Raw genomic sequence first — 14,560 nt, forward strand, 5'->3', positions numbered from 1 at the left:
TGGATAATCCCATTATACGAAATGTCCAGAATAGACAAATAGACAGAAAGTAGATCAGTGGTTGTCTAGGGTCACGGGGTGGACCAGGGAGGGGCTGGGGTCAAGAGGATAGGGAGTGACTGGTAATGAGTACTTTCTTTTTGGAGATGATGAAAATGTTCTAAAATTAGGTGATGGGGATGGTTGCCCAACTCTTAGATAGACTTTCAAACCACGCTTTAAGTGGATGAACTTTCTGGTATATAAATTATATCTCAATAATGTTGTTCAAATATAAAAAGATATTCCATACCTTTATTCACGCTGCTCCCGTGCCTGAATTTTTCTTACCCTCTTCTGTTTCTCTGAATGTCCAAAAATAACTAGTTTCCAAGGTCTAGTTCAGTGCCATTCCAAAGATTGCCTGGATCCATTCCCATCAGACGTAATTTCTCTCTCCTCAGAACTCTTGTGACAATTCACATCATTCACTCGGCAATGATTTACAAAGGCACGTATCTGGTGTCTGGCACTTATTACATTTCACGTGATTATTTAAGTACCCATGTCATCCCGCTATTATACTGTAACCTTTCGGAGAGAAGAGACTGTGTCTGGTTCCCTTCTATGAACTCAGCACTCAGCCATGTGACTGGCACACATGGAAGTATGTGGAATTCATTCTAAATTTCCTTTTCTTCCCGTTACCTCTTCCACTAGGAAACATAAGGATATAAAATGGTGGAAAGTAAAAAGACGGAATAAAATATAGCTTGCCATTGTGCCATGACTATAGTCATATAAAACAAAGAAGCTTTGTCATTGAAAAGCTTACGAGATACGAAGGGCACTGTATGACAAATGTTCTAGTAAACTATTTTAATTTTATAAACACCTAATGACATAGTTCAAAATGGACGAAAGAGAAATGGACAGACCTACTAGAAATATTCACATCCAAATCAGAATGGAAGATTCAATATCTCTCTCTCAGAATTTGGCCAGACATGGAGGCACAAGGTCAGTGTAGGGATAGTTTATGCAATGGTGACAAAAAAAATATTAATACAACAAAGGTTTAATTCTTACACAAAGTGTGGCGGTCAGGTAATTCTTAGGGCAGTTTTCCTCCATGAAGTGACCTAGGGATCTGAGCATCTCTTACCACATGCCTCTATCTTCTCAGTGTGCTTCTAAAGAAGCAAAAAATGTGGAGACAGCCCAGTGGTTCTTAAGTGCCTTGGCCCAGGTTAGACATATCACTTCCATTCACTTCTCTTTAGCTAGAACTGGTCACATGGCCTCTCTTGTCTCCAAGGGTATGGAAAAGTGTAGTATGCCTATATCCATCCCCAAAAGAGAAGAATCAGATAGGGATGAGCATGAATAATCTTTACTCAAAGGACTTAAATAAATGATACATACAGATAACTGTATCCAACACCTTATTTTCAAACACATAAGACAATTTACCAAATTTGATTATGATCTAAGCTATACAGCCAGTCTCACCAAATTTCAAAGAACCAAAACCACATAGAGCATATTATCTAAACTGCTGTTTCTTACAATGAAGTTATAAATCAATAATGAGATAATTAGAAATTTTCCATAGAAATTTAAAAATATACTTCTAAATAACCCATGGGTTAAAAAAAGAACTTATCAAGGAAGCTAGAAAATATTTATATCAAGTCATAATGAAGAAAATTCATATCAAGATTTGTAGGTGTGGGTAAATCAATATGTGGAGGGAAATGTATAGTCTTAAGCGCATATGTCAGAAAGGAAGCTGAAGACTGAGAAACACTGACGCCAAGATACTTGAATAGTATCTTGAGAAAGAATATCGAAAGAAATCTAATAAAAGTAGGAAAATGTAAATGTTAAAGGCAAGAACAGAAATAAATAAAATAAGAAAGCAAAGATTAAAACAGAGCTAATCCAACAAAGACAAAGTTGGCTCTTTGAAAAGACAGACAAGTTGATGAACCCCTGAATGACACTGGTCTAGAGAAAGACATAAATGGTGCCCCCAAACACCAATATTAGGAATTAAAAGTGAGACATCACTACAGATACTGCCACCATTAAAGGAAAAAGAGGATGTTTTCAGCAACTTTGAGTCAATATGTTTGAAAATGTAAATGAAATGGGCAACATCCTGGAAAGGCAAAATATACCAATTTTGACTTGAGACAAAATAGAAAACCTACATAATCCTTTAACAATTAAGGATATTGAATCAGTTGTTCAAACCCTTTTCCATACAGAAAACTTCAGCTCTAGATGGCTTCACTGACAAGTTTTACCCGACATTCAAAGAAACTATTTCTGTCTTTGACCATCTCTTCCAGAGAGTAGATAAAGGGAGTGAATAATCGCCAGTTCACTTTATGAGGTTGACATAACCTGCATACCAAAACAGGACAAAGATATGGCAATAAAGGAAAATTACAGGCCAATTTTACTTGTAAATAGAAATGAAAAATCAGGGCACCTGCGTGGTTCAGTGGGTCAAACCTCTGCTTTTGGCTCAGGTCATGATCTCAGGGTCCTGGGATTGAGCCTTGCATCGGGCTCTCTGCTCATTAGGGAGCCTGCTTCCCCCTCTCTCTCTCTGCCTGCCTCTCTGCCTACTTGCGATCTCTCTCTCTCTCTGTCAAATAAATAAATAAAATCTTTAAAAAAAAAAAAGAAATGAAAAATCATGGATAAAGTGTTAGCCACAAAAATCCATCAATACACAAAAGGATATCACAATTGAAATGGACTAATCCCAGGAATACAAGGTTGGTTTAACACTAGAAAATCCGTTAAAGTTGGGGCACTTGGATGGCTCAGTCGGTTAGGTGGTTGACTCTTGATTTCAGCTCAGGTCATGATCTCAGGGTGGTGAGATTCTCTCTTCCTCTACCTCTGCCCCTCCCCTTCCCATTTGTGCTCGCTCTCTCTTAGAAAAGAAAAGAAAAGAATAAGAAAATCCATTAAATGAAATGGAATTCAAGTTAATTCAGCACATCAACTGATTAAAGTACAAAATCTGCATGCAGAAAACCATTTGATAAAAACTTGACACTTATTCATGATTTTAAACTAATAAAAAATAGTCTAGGAAATTATGAACAGAAGGAATTTCCATAATTTGATAAAGATATGTCTGCTGCCAACACGGTAAAATATTACAAGTGTTCCCTTTAGAGATCAGACACAGCACCCATTTACTCAGCATTTACTGGTGGTCTTAGCCAATGGAGTAAGGCAAGAAAAAGAAATGAAAGAAGTAAGATTTGGAGAAAACACAAAACCATCATCTTTCCAAAGTAACATAAGTATGCATAAAAGAAACCTCAAAATATGCAACCATGTCATTTAAATTGATAAGAAAATTGAGAATTTTTATTGGAATAAAAATATATATATTAAAAGTATGTTTTTATATAACAACCCACTGAATTACTGAATGAAGTTGTTGGGGGCAGGAAGCTCTTCTGGGCATTAAGAGCTGACCCTGTGCAAACAGGGTACACTGTATGGGCGTGAGCTCCCTGTTACTGGAAGGGTTCAAGCAGGAACAGGAAGGGCTGTGTCCAGGGGGCCTGGGGAAAGAACCTGGGCTCAGGGTGAGAGATTTGTCCCCTGCCAGGCTGAGCCTCAGCTGTCTAAACAGTCCTGAAAACAGCCTGTCTTCTTTCTTTTGGTTCCTCCCTCTGTCAGCTTAATCCCTTTGGTAAACCCAGTAAAATGAGCCAGGATTTATGGCTCCGGGAAATATATGCTCGGCAGTTTCTAATCTTATCACTGTCCACTCCCTCCTTCCTAGGCTCTACTCTCAGAGAAAACCCACAACAGCTACATCTCGTCCTCTTCTCCTTGCCCCTGCCATACCAGACTTATCTTCCTACTTCAAGTTCTCTGTTCAGATCACACATTCTAAAAAACACCCCGCTCCCTGGTTTGTGAAACGGAATTTTACATGGTCCCTTAATTGGCACAACCTGGGAGAGGAGAGCTGCTCTGGGGGTAGTCCGATGGGGCCCTGCCTCCTTGGCTCTCCCGCCTTATTCCCTTAAGCAGCTCCCCCAGCCACTGAGATCCACCAGATCCCTCCTCACCACAGAGCCCCGCCCCCCCTCCTCACCCCGAGGAGACAGTGGGTAAGCACACACTTGGAATCAGACAGACTTGTGCTTTCCAGCTCTGTGACCTTGGACCTGGGTTCTCCCCCTTGCAAAGGGGTGGAGCTCATAGGCATTCCCACTTCAGCAAAGGGTGAAACCAGGCAATGAATATAAGGGTTCATCACCCAGGGGGGTGCTCCATGCACCTGTGTGGTTATTGGCAGTCTCTGGGGTCTGGGGGAGCCCCTCAGCACCTCTGTCTGGACTCATAAGGCCCCATTGGCTCTACCTACAGCTGGCAGGTCACGGACAGAGGCAGGAAAACAAGGCTGTTAATAAATCTGTCCCCGCCAGGGGCCCCTGCTCTGACAGGAGCTCCACAGGAGGCCTGAGGCCCAGCTGCCTGCAGACCCAAATGTTGGCTGAGCCACTAGATAAGTCTGTAATGACCTGTCCCTCATGCTGGAGGCATTAACCTTGCTGCTGGCCTGGACGCCCGGGCTCTGCCGTTAACCCTACCCTTCCCAGCCCTAGGGAAGCCGAGGGCGCAGCCTCGATCAGGGAGAGCTGTATCGATTACCCACCGCCGCCTAACAAATGACCCCGTGATTCAGCAGCTGGAAATAACACCCGATTATTAAGTCTCAGCTTCTGTGGGTCAGGAATCTGCAAGAGGCTGCATGGCGTGGATCTGACTCAAGGTTCCCCATGAGGCTGCCATCAGCCTCGGTGGTGGTCATCTCAAGGCTTGACTGCGGGGGGGATCAGATTCCAAACTCACTTCGGCAGCTGCTGGCAGGCCTTCAAAGACCCTCGTTGCCTGGGCCTCTCTCCCCAGCGCCAGCCTTGGAGAGACCGAGAGAGCACACCCAACAGAGGTCACCGTACTTTTATAACCCAGCCTCTTCGCCTGTTACCTCTGACATAGTCTTTTAGCTGAAAGTCACGAAGTGTAAACCCCAGTCAAGAGGGAAAAGTACAAAGTTGTGAAAACCCAGAAGCGGGGAAGGGGGGGCAGTGGGAGCCGTCTCCGAGGCTGCCTATGTCAGGGGCTGCTGCTGGGACGTGCACGTAGGTCCGAGGCCCGCTCTCCTTCAGGTGCACCTGCTCGGACCCCCAAATCCTTCTTCCATCTTACACCAAGCCTGGAGGACTCAAAATCCTAAAGCACTCTCAGGCCTGACCTCTCCCTCTCTCTCGGCTTTCATGGTCCCAGGCGGGTCCCCAGCATGTCTCCCCAGGCTGTTGTCGCTCGTCACTACCTCCTCGCTGGTCCCTTGAATCTCTTCCGCTCCCCTCAGTCCCCACCCATCCCTTCCACCCACCCCCTGTCTCTTCCCAACAGTACTCAGAGAAGTCTTTTCAGAACGCAGATCGGACCCTGTGTTTCCTTGCTGGAAATCCTCCAGAGGCTTCCCTCATGCTCGGCACCGGGATCCAAGTCTTCTTGAAGAAGGACAAGACTCTGTGGGGTCTGGCTCGCTCCGAGCCTCGAGAGCCTCAGCTCCAAGCAGAGCTGGCTCCTTTCGGGGCCTCTGGTCACAGGCTTTGCTCACGCTGTTCCCCTTCCGGCAGTGCTTTTCCTGTCTCCTTCACCATGTTTGCCCCTCAGCGCCCTTTGGGTCTTGGCTCGAGTCACTTCCCCGAAGAAGCTGTCCCCATCCCACCCTGACTGGGTTCCGGTCTCCTTCTGCAAACTTGTGCCCTTCTCAAGGAGCTCTGCTGGGCACACTGTTCCCTTCCCCGACTGGTTGTTGTCTGGCCCCCAACATGGGAGGCAGCACGAGCGCAGGCTTTGCTGTCTCCTTCCCTTGTGCCCGTCACCACTGGGTGCTTAAGAAAAAGCTGTTGAATTAAAAGAAAAAATTAAAGTATTTGTGTTAATGATAAAACTACAACTTTGGACATAATTCACTAGAATCATACAACTCCAAGGCTCAGTTGGGCTCAGAAACCAGCCAGCCTACCATTTTGAAAGAGGAAACTGAGGCTCGGAGACAGGGACGTCTTCTCAGGTCAGAATGGGTGAGAGCAGAGAGCAGAAGCCGGGCCTCTGGTGTCACCCTCCACCTGCCGTTCTCCGTCTGTCATGGAAACGCCCCTTGCCTTCTATCACCACCTAAATTCACCACTGGTGCCTCAGGAGTGCCAACCCATCATCCCCATCAGCCCTAAGCCCTTGGCACAAAGACTCAGGAATGCGCTGGCAACGCCTCTTTCCGGTAAACTCTTTTCTTAGCTTTGGAACTCGTCTCCTCCGAGATGCACACCCAGGCCCGAGGATAACCATTTCACCCCAAATGAACCGCAAGCCCTACTTTTAAACATTCTCCTTCTGGTTCCTCCCAGGAACCTGAGACCATGTGAACTATCAGGGACTTGAGATATTCTGGGTCTATTCCAGAAGGGGAAACCGAGGCCAGAGAAGGCCCAAGACTTTCCCAAGGTCACACAGGACAGCAGCGGGGCTGGGACCAGAACTTGGGCCTCCTCACCCTCAGGCCCTCGCTTCCTCTCCAGAGCAGGATCAAGGTGGCGGCGCCTGCAGGCTTGGATCTCACGCCTACAGATGCCTCTTAGAACAAGGATTCTTTCTCCGCCTGTGGTCGGCTCTGCAGTCCTGTCACCGCTGTCACCGCTCGTTAGCAGAGAAGAACTCTCTACTTGCAAAAGCGGAAAACACACTGGCATTCTGAAACAAACATTCTAAAACAAGCGATGTTGCAAACCTGTATGGCAAACATGAAGCACGCTGGCATTGGAAAAAAAACAAAGAACAAAAAAACAAACAAACAAAACCCTCTAACTGGTATTCAAATTAATTGCCAACCTTTAAACATGGAGAGATTTTTACAAACAAATCCAGGTTTCCACCTTCTCTTAGAAAAATCAGACAATCTGGCCATCGTGATGCTGCCCCCGCCCCCAGCCTGCTGACACTCGGCTCAGCGGCCTAGCGGTTATCACACACACGTCTGGCCATGGCTGGCCACATCTCTTCCCTTCCACGGCCCTCCCCGGCCTTGAAGGCATTCAAGTTTACTGCCTTTCTGCTGCTGGGTTGGAGAACCCCTTCTGTGAGCATGGCCCAAGTAAGTGGTCACATAGACACTGTTGGATGCCTCCAGGGACAGAGGGGTCACTACCGGTCTGCTGCACAGCTGGTCAAAGAGCCCTAGTGGGAACGAGAACCGTGGCTTATTTGAATCCATGTTTAACAGGTCACGCTATGATTTAATAAACTTTGAAGCACCTGCTAACCAGGCTTCTCCATGCTTGTTTTGACCAAGGCACATACGAAAGCTGCTCTTCGGAATGACTTCACAGACTTCCAGGCCACTGAAATGAAGTGCAGATGCCACGGGATTATGGGCAAATGCGGGGCCAGGTCTGGATGTCCCTTTTGACGTTTCAAGGGCAGCCACCAGCAATATCAAAAGAGGGTTTGAAGGTCCATCCTTGGGTTCTTGAGCAACGACAGCTCTCAGACAAAATGCCTCTCCATGACCTTGCCAGGGGCTGAAACCACCACCTCCATGTTTCATAATCCACGGAGACAGAGGGGGGCTTCCTACAGCAATGTCAGCACCCTGAACACTTCATCAGGAGGCAGCCCGGCGAATCTGGGCAGACGCTCTTTGGAGAGTTCTTGGCAAGCTTCAAATGTTGGACCTTTAGAATAGCACCACTTATCAGCCGTCAAATCTCAAAGCCAACAGAAATACTAGAGTCCGGGACTACTAGCTCGGGGAGGGGCCATGCATGGATCATCTCTAACCACTCTCTAACCTTTTGCTGAGAAGCGCCTGACAGGACCCCAGACAAGAAGGGTCAGCCAGCCTTGGCGGGGCCTCCAGTCTTCCTGATGATGGGTCAGAAGTTCTCTCTACTGAAACATCCTTCTCTTGTCACCAGTTTTATCCCCAGAGTAAGAACCATTTTTAAGCCTGTATTCATCCACAGCCCCTCAAGGACCACCACACTTGCCCTCCCCCATCTGCAAGCTAAATTGTCCCAGGTCACCCACTCCTCCCTGGGAGCTGGGCGTCTGCCTGCCCTCCTGCAGTTACCGGGGCCGCCCCCCAACCCTGCCCGCCAACTCTTAGCATATTTTCACAACAGCTGTGGCTTTAAGAGGGCGCAGTTCTTGCCCCAGGACCTTTGGGGAGAAGAAAGGCCAAGTCCAGCTGTGCCATATCCCAGGCTCGCCCGCCCAGAGTTTGTCCAGATGGTTTCATATCAGCACACAGCTTTTGTTTATTTAGCACATACTCATGTCGCTCAGCTGACTTTAGCAATATTGATTCATTAAACCGCCCTAAACATCTGAGATGGAGTCTGTTATCGTCTATACAAAACAGATGATGAAATCAAGAGATCAAGACATAGGGAAGTGGAGTCCCTCGCTCAGGGTGCCAGTGAGGTGGGGGAGACTGGAGCCTGGGCCTCGAACTCAGGCTGCCGGAGCCTGGACCTAGGGCTCGCAGCCACCCCGTGCTGCCTTCCTTCCTTGAGGCTGTCATGTTGAGCTTTGGGGTGAAGGCCTCCGGGGAGAACTGGAAGTACTGTCTTCCTGATCGGTCAGACTCATCCCGAGATGGGAAGGGACTTGTCTCAGGTCATTCCGCTCTGCAGTGATGGAGCTGGGGCTTGAACCGGGTTCGGAATTCGGGGCTCTTGGCTCCAGCTGATGCTGGATGCTGGATGGACTCATCAGGTTTAACCGAAGTGGAATCTGCCAGGGTCGGGGTGCCTGGGTGGGTCAGTGGGTTAAGCTTCTGCCTTCAGCTTGGGTCCTGATCTCAGGGTCCTGGGATCAAGCCCCGCATCGGGCTCTCTGCTCAGCAGGGAGCCTGTTTCCCTTCATCTCTCTCTCTCTCTGCCTGCCTCTCTGCCTACTTGTGATTTCTGTCAAATAAATAGATAAAATCTTAAAAAAATTAAAAATTTATAAAAAAGTAAAAAGAAGCCGCCAGGGTAACAATAGTACAAAGAACCTGTCGAGGGAAGTGAAATGCGTTCTAATCTGGCTTTGAGTCCACATAGATCTCCCCAACGAGCCCCTGGGCCAGGGACAGGAGGAGGAGTACCTAACGCAGGCAGCTGATATTCTGAACGAGCACATTTCAGGAACTAGATGGAGACTTCATGAATTCATAACCCAGCAACCCGGAAGTCATCACGCTCTATCGCGTGCACGTTACACCAGTCCCGATGTGGCATGAAGAGCCCTCATAGCCAGTGCTGGGCAGCGCACCTTGTCTGGAAGGATCTTTCCTGTCCAGTGGACTTGATGCATACTTGTTTGTTCTGCTGAAACATGTGCACCATAGGATGGGCACCTGGCTGCTCTCTGCTCCCTCCCTGGGAGGGAGCAGGGTCCCCTGCCTGCCGCACAAGAGAGTCCTCTGACTGCCCTACAGACTGTCCCTGTGTTGGCTCTGGGGTGAGAACCGCAGGCTGGGGGTGGGGAACTGATGGTCACTATCATCAGATGTTGTTGCTTTGTTGTACGTTATGAACCCCAAATACATTCTTATCTCTGTTTCAAAAATTCTCTTTTGGAGATATTTAAACAAAAAGAAAACATGATCTATTTCCCCAGGCGGTTTTCAGTGATCTTCCCTCCTTTCTGGGGATCTGGATTTCCATCGGTTATCATTTGTCTTCTGTCTGACGTTGCCCAGGTCTAGCGGTGATTAATTCTTTCACCTTTTGTTGCACTGAAAACGTTTTTTATCTAGCTTTTATTTTTGTTTATTTACTTATTGTTTATTATTTTGAAAGACGTTTTTGCTAGGTCGATAGCAGGGCCCCCCACCCCCCAACACCTGTGGGATGGCGTGGGTGTTCTCTTCTGGCTTGCGGGCTGTCTGAGAAGTCACTGTCACTCTGATCTTTGTTACTCTGTGTGTCTGTCTTTCTTCTTCTTCCTTTTTTTTTTAATCACTGGCCCGGCACCTTGACTATGATGTGTGTTAGCCTGTGCAGCTCGTTCAGGGTTGTTTTTCTCGAGGTGCTGAGCTCCATAGAACAATGGCTTTACAATTTTCATCATAGTTGGGGAATGGCCATTAGTTCTTTCCTCTTTCCCTCTTTCCTTTCCTTCTGGTATGTATCTTGGGCAGTCAGTGTTGTCCCGCAGGCAGCTCTGTTTCTTTCTTTTTCTGGTATTTTCTCTCTGTGCTTCATTCTGAATAATTTCCATTCCTGTGCCTTTAATTTCACTTTTTAAATTTCTTTTTTTTTTAATCTTATTTATTTGACACACAGAGAGAGATCACGAGTAGGCAGAGAGGCAGGCAGAGAGAGGTGGGGAAGCAGGCTCCCCGCTGAGCAGAGAGCCCCACATGGACCCTGGACCATGGACCCTGGCTTGGTGGGACTTGATCCCAGGACCCTGAGATCACGACCTGAGCCAAAGGCAGTGACTTAACCCACTGAGCCACCCAGGCACCCCACTTTTTAAATTTCTTAATTAATTTCTTAATTTCTTTAATTTCACTCTTCAACTCCACATTTTTCTTCTGCGGTGTCCCATCTGAGGTTATTGCCACTCTGGTCAGTTGAATTTCAGATACTGTATTTTTCATCTCTGGAAACTTGATTTGGATTTTAAAAATATATATCGGGTGCCTGGGTGGCTCAGTTGGTTAAGAGACTGTCTTCGGCTCAGGTCATGCTCCCGGAGTCCGGGGATCGAGTCCCACCCACATCGGGCTCCCAGCTCGGCAGAAGAGTCTGCTTCTCCCTCTGACCTCTCCCCTCTCATGCTCTCTCTCTCTCTCAAAAAAGTAAATAAAATCTTTAAAATAATATATATATATATATATATATATATATATATATATGTCCCGTCTTTCCTCATTATGTTCATATTCTCCTTTATATCCTTGAGCATTTATCATGTTAACAACAGCTGTTTCAGCTCTTTGTCAACCAATTCCATCATCTGTGCCATTCTGGATCTATTGGTTTATTTTTCTTCGGACTCCGGTCATATTTCTTCTGCTTCTTTGCATGTGTGCTGATTTTTTTTTCTTTTTTTTTTGGATGCCAAAGAGTGAATTTTACACTGTGGCGTGCTAGGTTTTGTTGTATTTCTTTAAACAGAGCTGGACTTCGTTTTTGCCAAGCCGTTCAGTTACAGACCAGCTTGAAGCTCACTACCAAGCTTTATTTATGGCTGGCTGAAAGCAGCTTTTACTCTAGTACTAATTTAGTCCAACTACAAAGGCATGACCTTTCTGCAGATTCTGGCCAGTGCTCTGGGTTATGATGAGGCCTCTCTGCTCTGCCTTGCAGAAACTTCAACTACTCCCAGACCCCTGTGAGCGGCAGGAACCAGCTGGGCCATTGCTTTCTGTTTGCTCTTCCCTTGGTCACACCAACTTTCATCCCACACATCCTGCTCAGAACTCCCCAAGGGGTCCAGGAAACCCTCTGCAGATTTTCGGAGCACAGTGTCTGTACAGCTAACTCCTGTTAGTCCTCCCCCCAGAGTCTAGCCACCGCAACCTTCCTGAACTCTGATGTGTGCCTCCTCATCTCAGCGATACAGGGGGCCTCTGGCTCCCAGCAGACTGGGAACACCCTCCATAAGATGGGGGCAATCACCTCTGCTTATCTGTTTCCCTTGTCTCGGGAACTCACAGTTCTGTGCTTCCTGATAGCCAATGTCTGAAAACATTTGTTTTACATATTTGAATGCTTTTCCAGTAGTTACCATGAGGGCAATTCCCATAGCACTTACTTCTTCATAGGTGGAACTGAAAATCTCTACCCTAGTTGTTTTCATTTGGGGTTGAACTCCAAAATATCATTTAACGAATAGACGGTGACTTCATTAAAGGTCGCTAGAGAACTTTAACAACATTGTGTTTGGAATTCCTGAGTATTCTTGAGTTTTACAACTCTACCAGGAAGCCGGTCTCTGTCAGGAATTTATGAAAGGTTGAGCTGGGGGGTATCTGGGTGGCTCGGTTGGTTAGGCATCTGCCTTTGGCTCAGGTTATGATCCCTGGGTCCTGGGATCAAGTCCCACATGAGGGTTAGGGTTAGGGTTAGGATTAGGCTCAGCTGGAAGACTGCTTCTCCCTCTCCCTCTGCCTGCCACTCTGCCTGCTTGTGCTGTCAAAAAATAAGTAAAATCTTTAAAAAAAAAAAAAATGGGCAAAAGACGTGAATAGACACTTCTCCAAAGAAGACAACAAGCACAGGAAAAGAGGCTCGCTGCCATTAGCCAATGGAAAATGCAAATCACTTCATACCCACCAGGATGGCTACTATTATGGGTTGAATTATGTTCCCTCCTTAAAAAGATAGGTTGAAAGCCTAAGTCCCAGGATCTCATTTAAAAATAAAGGCTTGCACATTTAATCAAGTTGAGGTCATCAGGGTGGGCCCTAAAAAGAGGTAAATTTGGACAAAGACATAGGGGGAATATGGCCATGTGAAGACAGAAGCAGGGATAAGAGCTATGTTGCCACAAGCCAAGGAATGCCTGGAGCTACCAGAAGCTGGAAGAGGCAAGGAAGGAGCCTCTCCCAGAGGATTTGGAAGGAGCGCGGGCCTGCAAACATCTCACAACTGTTAAGACAATAAATTTGTTGTTTTAAGCCACCTGGTTTCTGCTACTTTCTTGTAGAGCCCCAGGACAGATACATAGGTATCATTTTTAAAATGGAAAATAAAGTGTCGGCAAGGGTGATGGTTAATTTTATGTATCAACTGGGCTAGCCCACAAAGCCCAGCTCTTTGGTCAAGCATTATCCTGGGTATTTTCATGAAGGTGCGTTTAGGATGAGATTAACACTTAAATGGAAAGATCGGAGGATCCTCTATACGGGTGGGCCTCATCCAATCAGTTGCATGACTTAATAAATAAAACAGACAGACATTCCCCTTGAGCAAGAAGTGCTGTCAGCAGACAGCCTTTGGACTCATATGCTGATCTTTCTTGGGTCTCCAGCTGCTGGCCTGCCCTACAGATTTGGGACTTACCAAGCCCCACAATTGCATGTACCCATTCCTTAACATTTCTTTCTCTCTACAGGCACACCCCCAGCCCTCAGCTTTCTCCTCCTCAGCACTACACCTGAGCGAGGACTGTCGCTCTTGGTTAGGATCTGAGATGACCCCTTGTCAGTTCTCTTGCATACAGAGCCCACATCTGGTCCTTGGGAGACAGGCATCCCTTGCCCAACAAATTCTAGAAGGGGCTGCACACAACCCGGGCACCTCTCCCTTGCTCCATCATCAGAGCACCTTCCTACTGACATCCTGTCCTTTAGTTTTTTTTCCAGGCAGGGGTCTGTCCTGTGCACTGGATTGTCACCCTAGAGGAAACACATATTAAGCTCCACTGAAGCCCTCTTCCCTAGCCTGAAGGTAAGTAAGGGGCAGCTGGCAGCCCTCTCCCTTGGGGGACTCAGAACACCAATGGCTCTCTTCCAAGAAATCCACACCCCAAGTCCCCCACCTTCAACTCTAACTCCTGACTCTTTTATACCCTCCACGTGAGTGAGAAAGTTTAGTGGGCTACAGGTGTTTTACCATCTCCACTGTAAACACAGAATATGGTACAGGCATGTGGGATTCCTCGCCGCCTTCCAAAAACCATCTATTTTAACATCTTGTTGTATGAGCGTTTAAATACCTACATTATTCTTGAACATAGTACAGCTACTATTGAACCCCTAATTTATTATCCCAGACGTGGCACTAGGCCCTTTAAAAAAAAACTCATTTGAAGTTACGAATAGGTATGTTCGTAACCATCTTACAATTCTACAACTAAGAGTTCACACAGATAACTGGCGTTCCAAAAATTTGCGGAGCGCATTGTGTGCGCTTTAGTAAGACTCTCGGGAGGCTCTCAAAACCTGGGTGTAACGAACTTGGGATCTGGAAAGGACTTCAGAGGTTACTCAAGTCAACTCCCCCCACCCCTATTCGTTCCCTTTAAGCAGCAGCTAAGGTTAAAGCTAAAGGTTAAGGTTAAGGCTGGGGGACTCAGCCAAGGTCATCACAGTGAGAGATCAGATGCAGGCCATCACTTGCCACAGCTGCCTCTGATTTGTATTAAAAAAAAAAATTAGATAAATTCTGATTCATACTGCTAATTTTAATGTTTATCCAACCAGTGGTAGAAATTAAATTTTAATGCAAAATAACTATTTCAGAGTCTAAAAAATTGAACCAACTGGGCTTTCAACACTACGTGAAGCTACGCGAATCCCAATCTACTATACAGGAGAATAATGGATTCTTAATTGAATCTGTGCCTTAGAGTGGAAGAATGATTTTTAAATGAAAAACCCCACGGAGGTGGTGATGAGAAATGAGTTTAGCCAGATGAATGATTCTGGCAGAAAATAAGACAGCAAACTAGGCTGGAAAATAGCTTTTTCTTAAAGATCTCGACTACACCAAATGCAGATTAATTTGTGTCCAGTCAA

The sequence above is a fragment of the Mustela erminea genome, chromosome 7, assembly GCF_009829155.1.
Source record: "Mustela erminea isolate mMusErm1 chromosome 7, mMusErm1.Pri, whole genome shotgun sequence".
In the NCBI taxonomy this organism is placed as follows: Eukaryota; Metazoa; Chordata; class Mammalia; order Carnivora; family Mustelidae; genus Mustela; species Mustela erminea.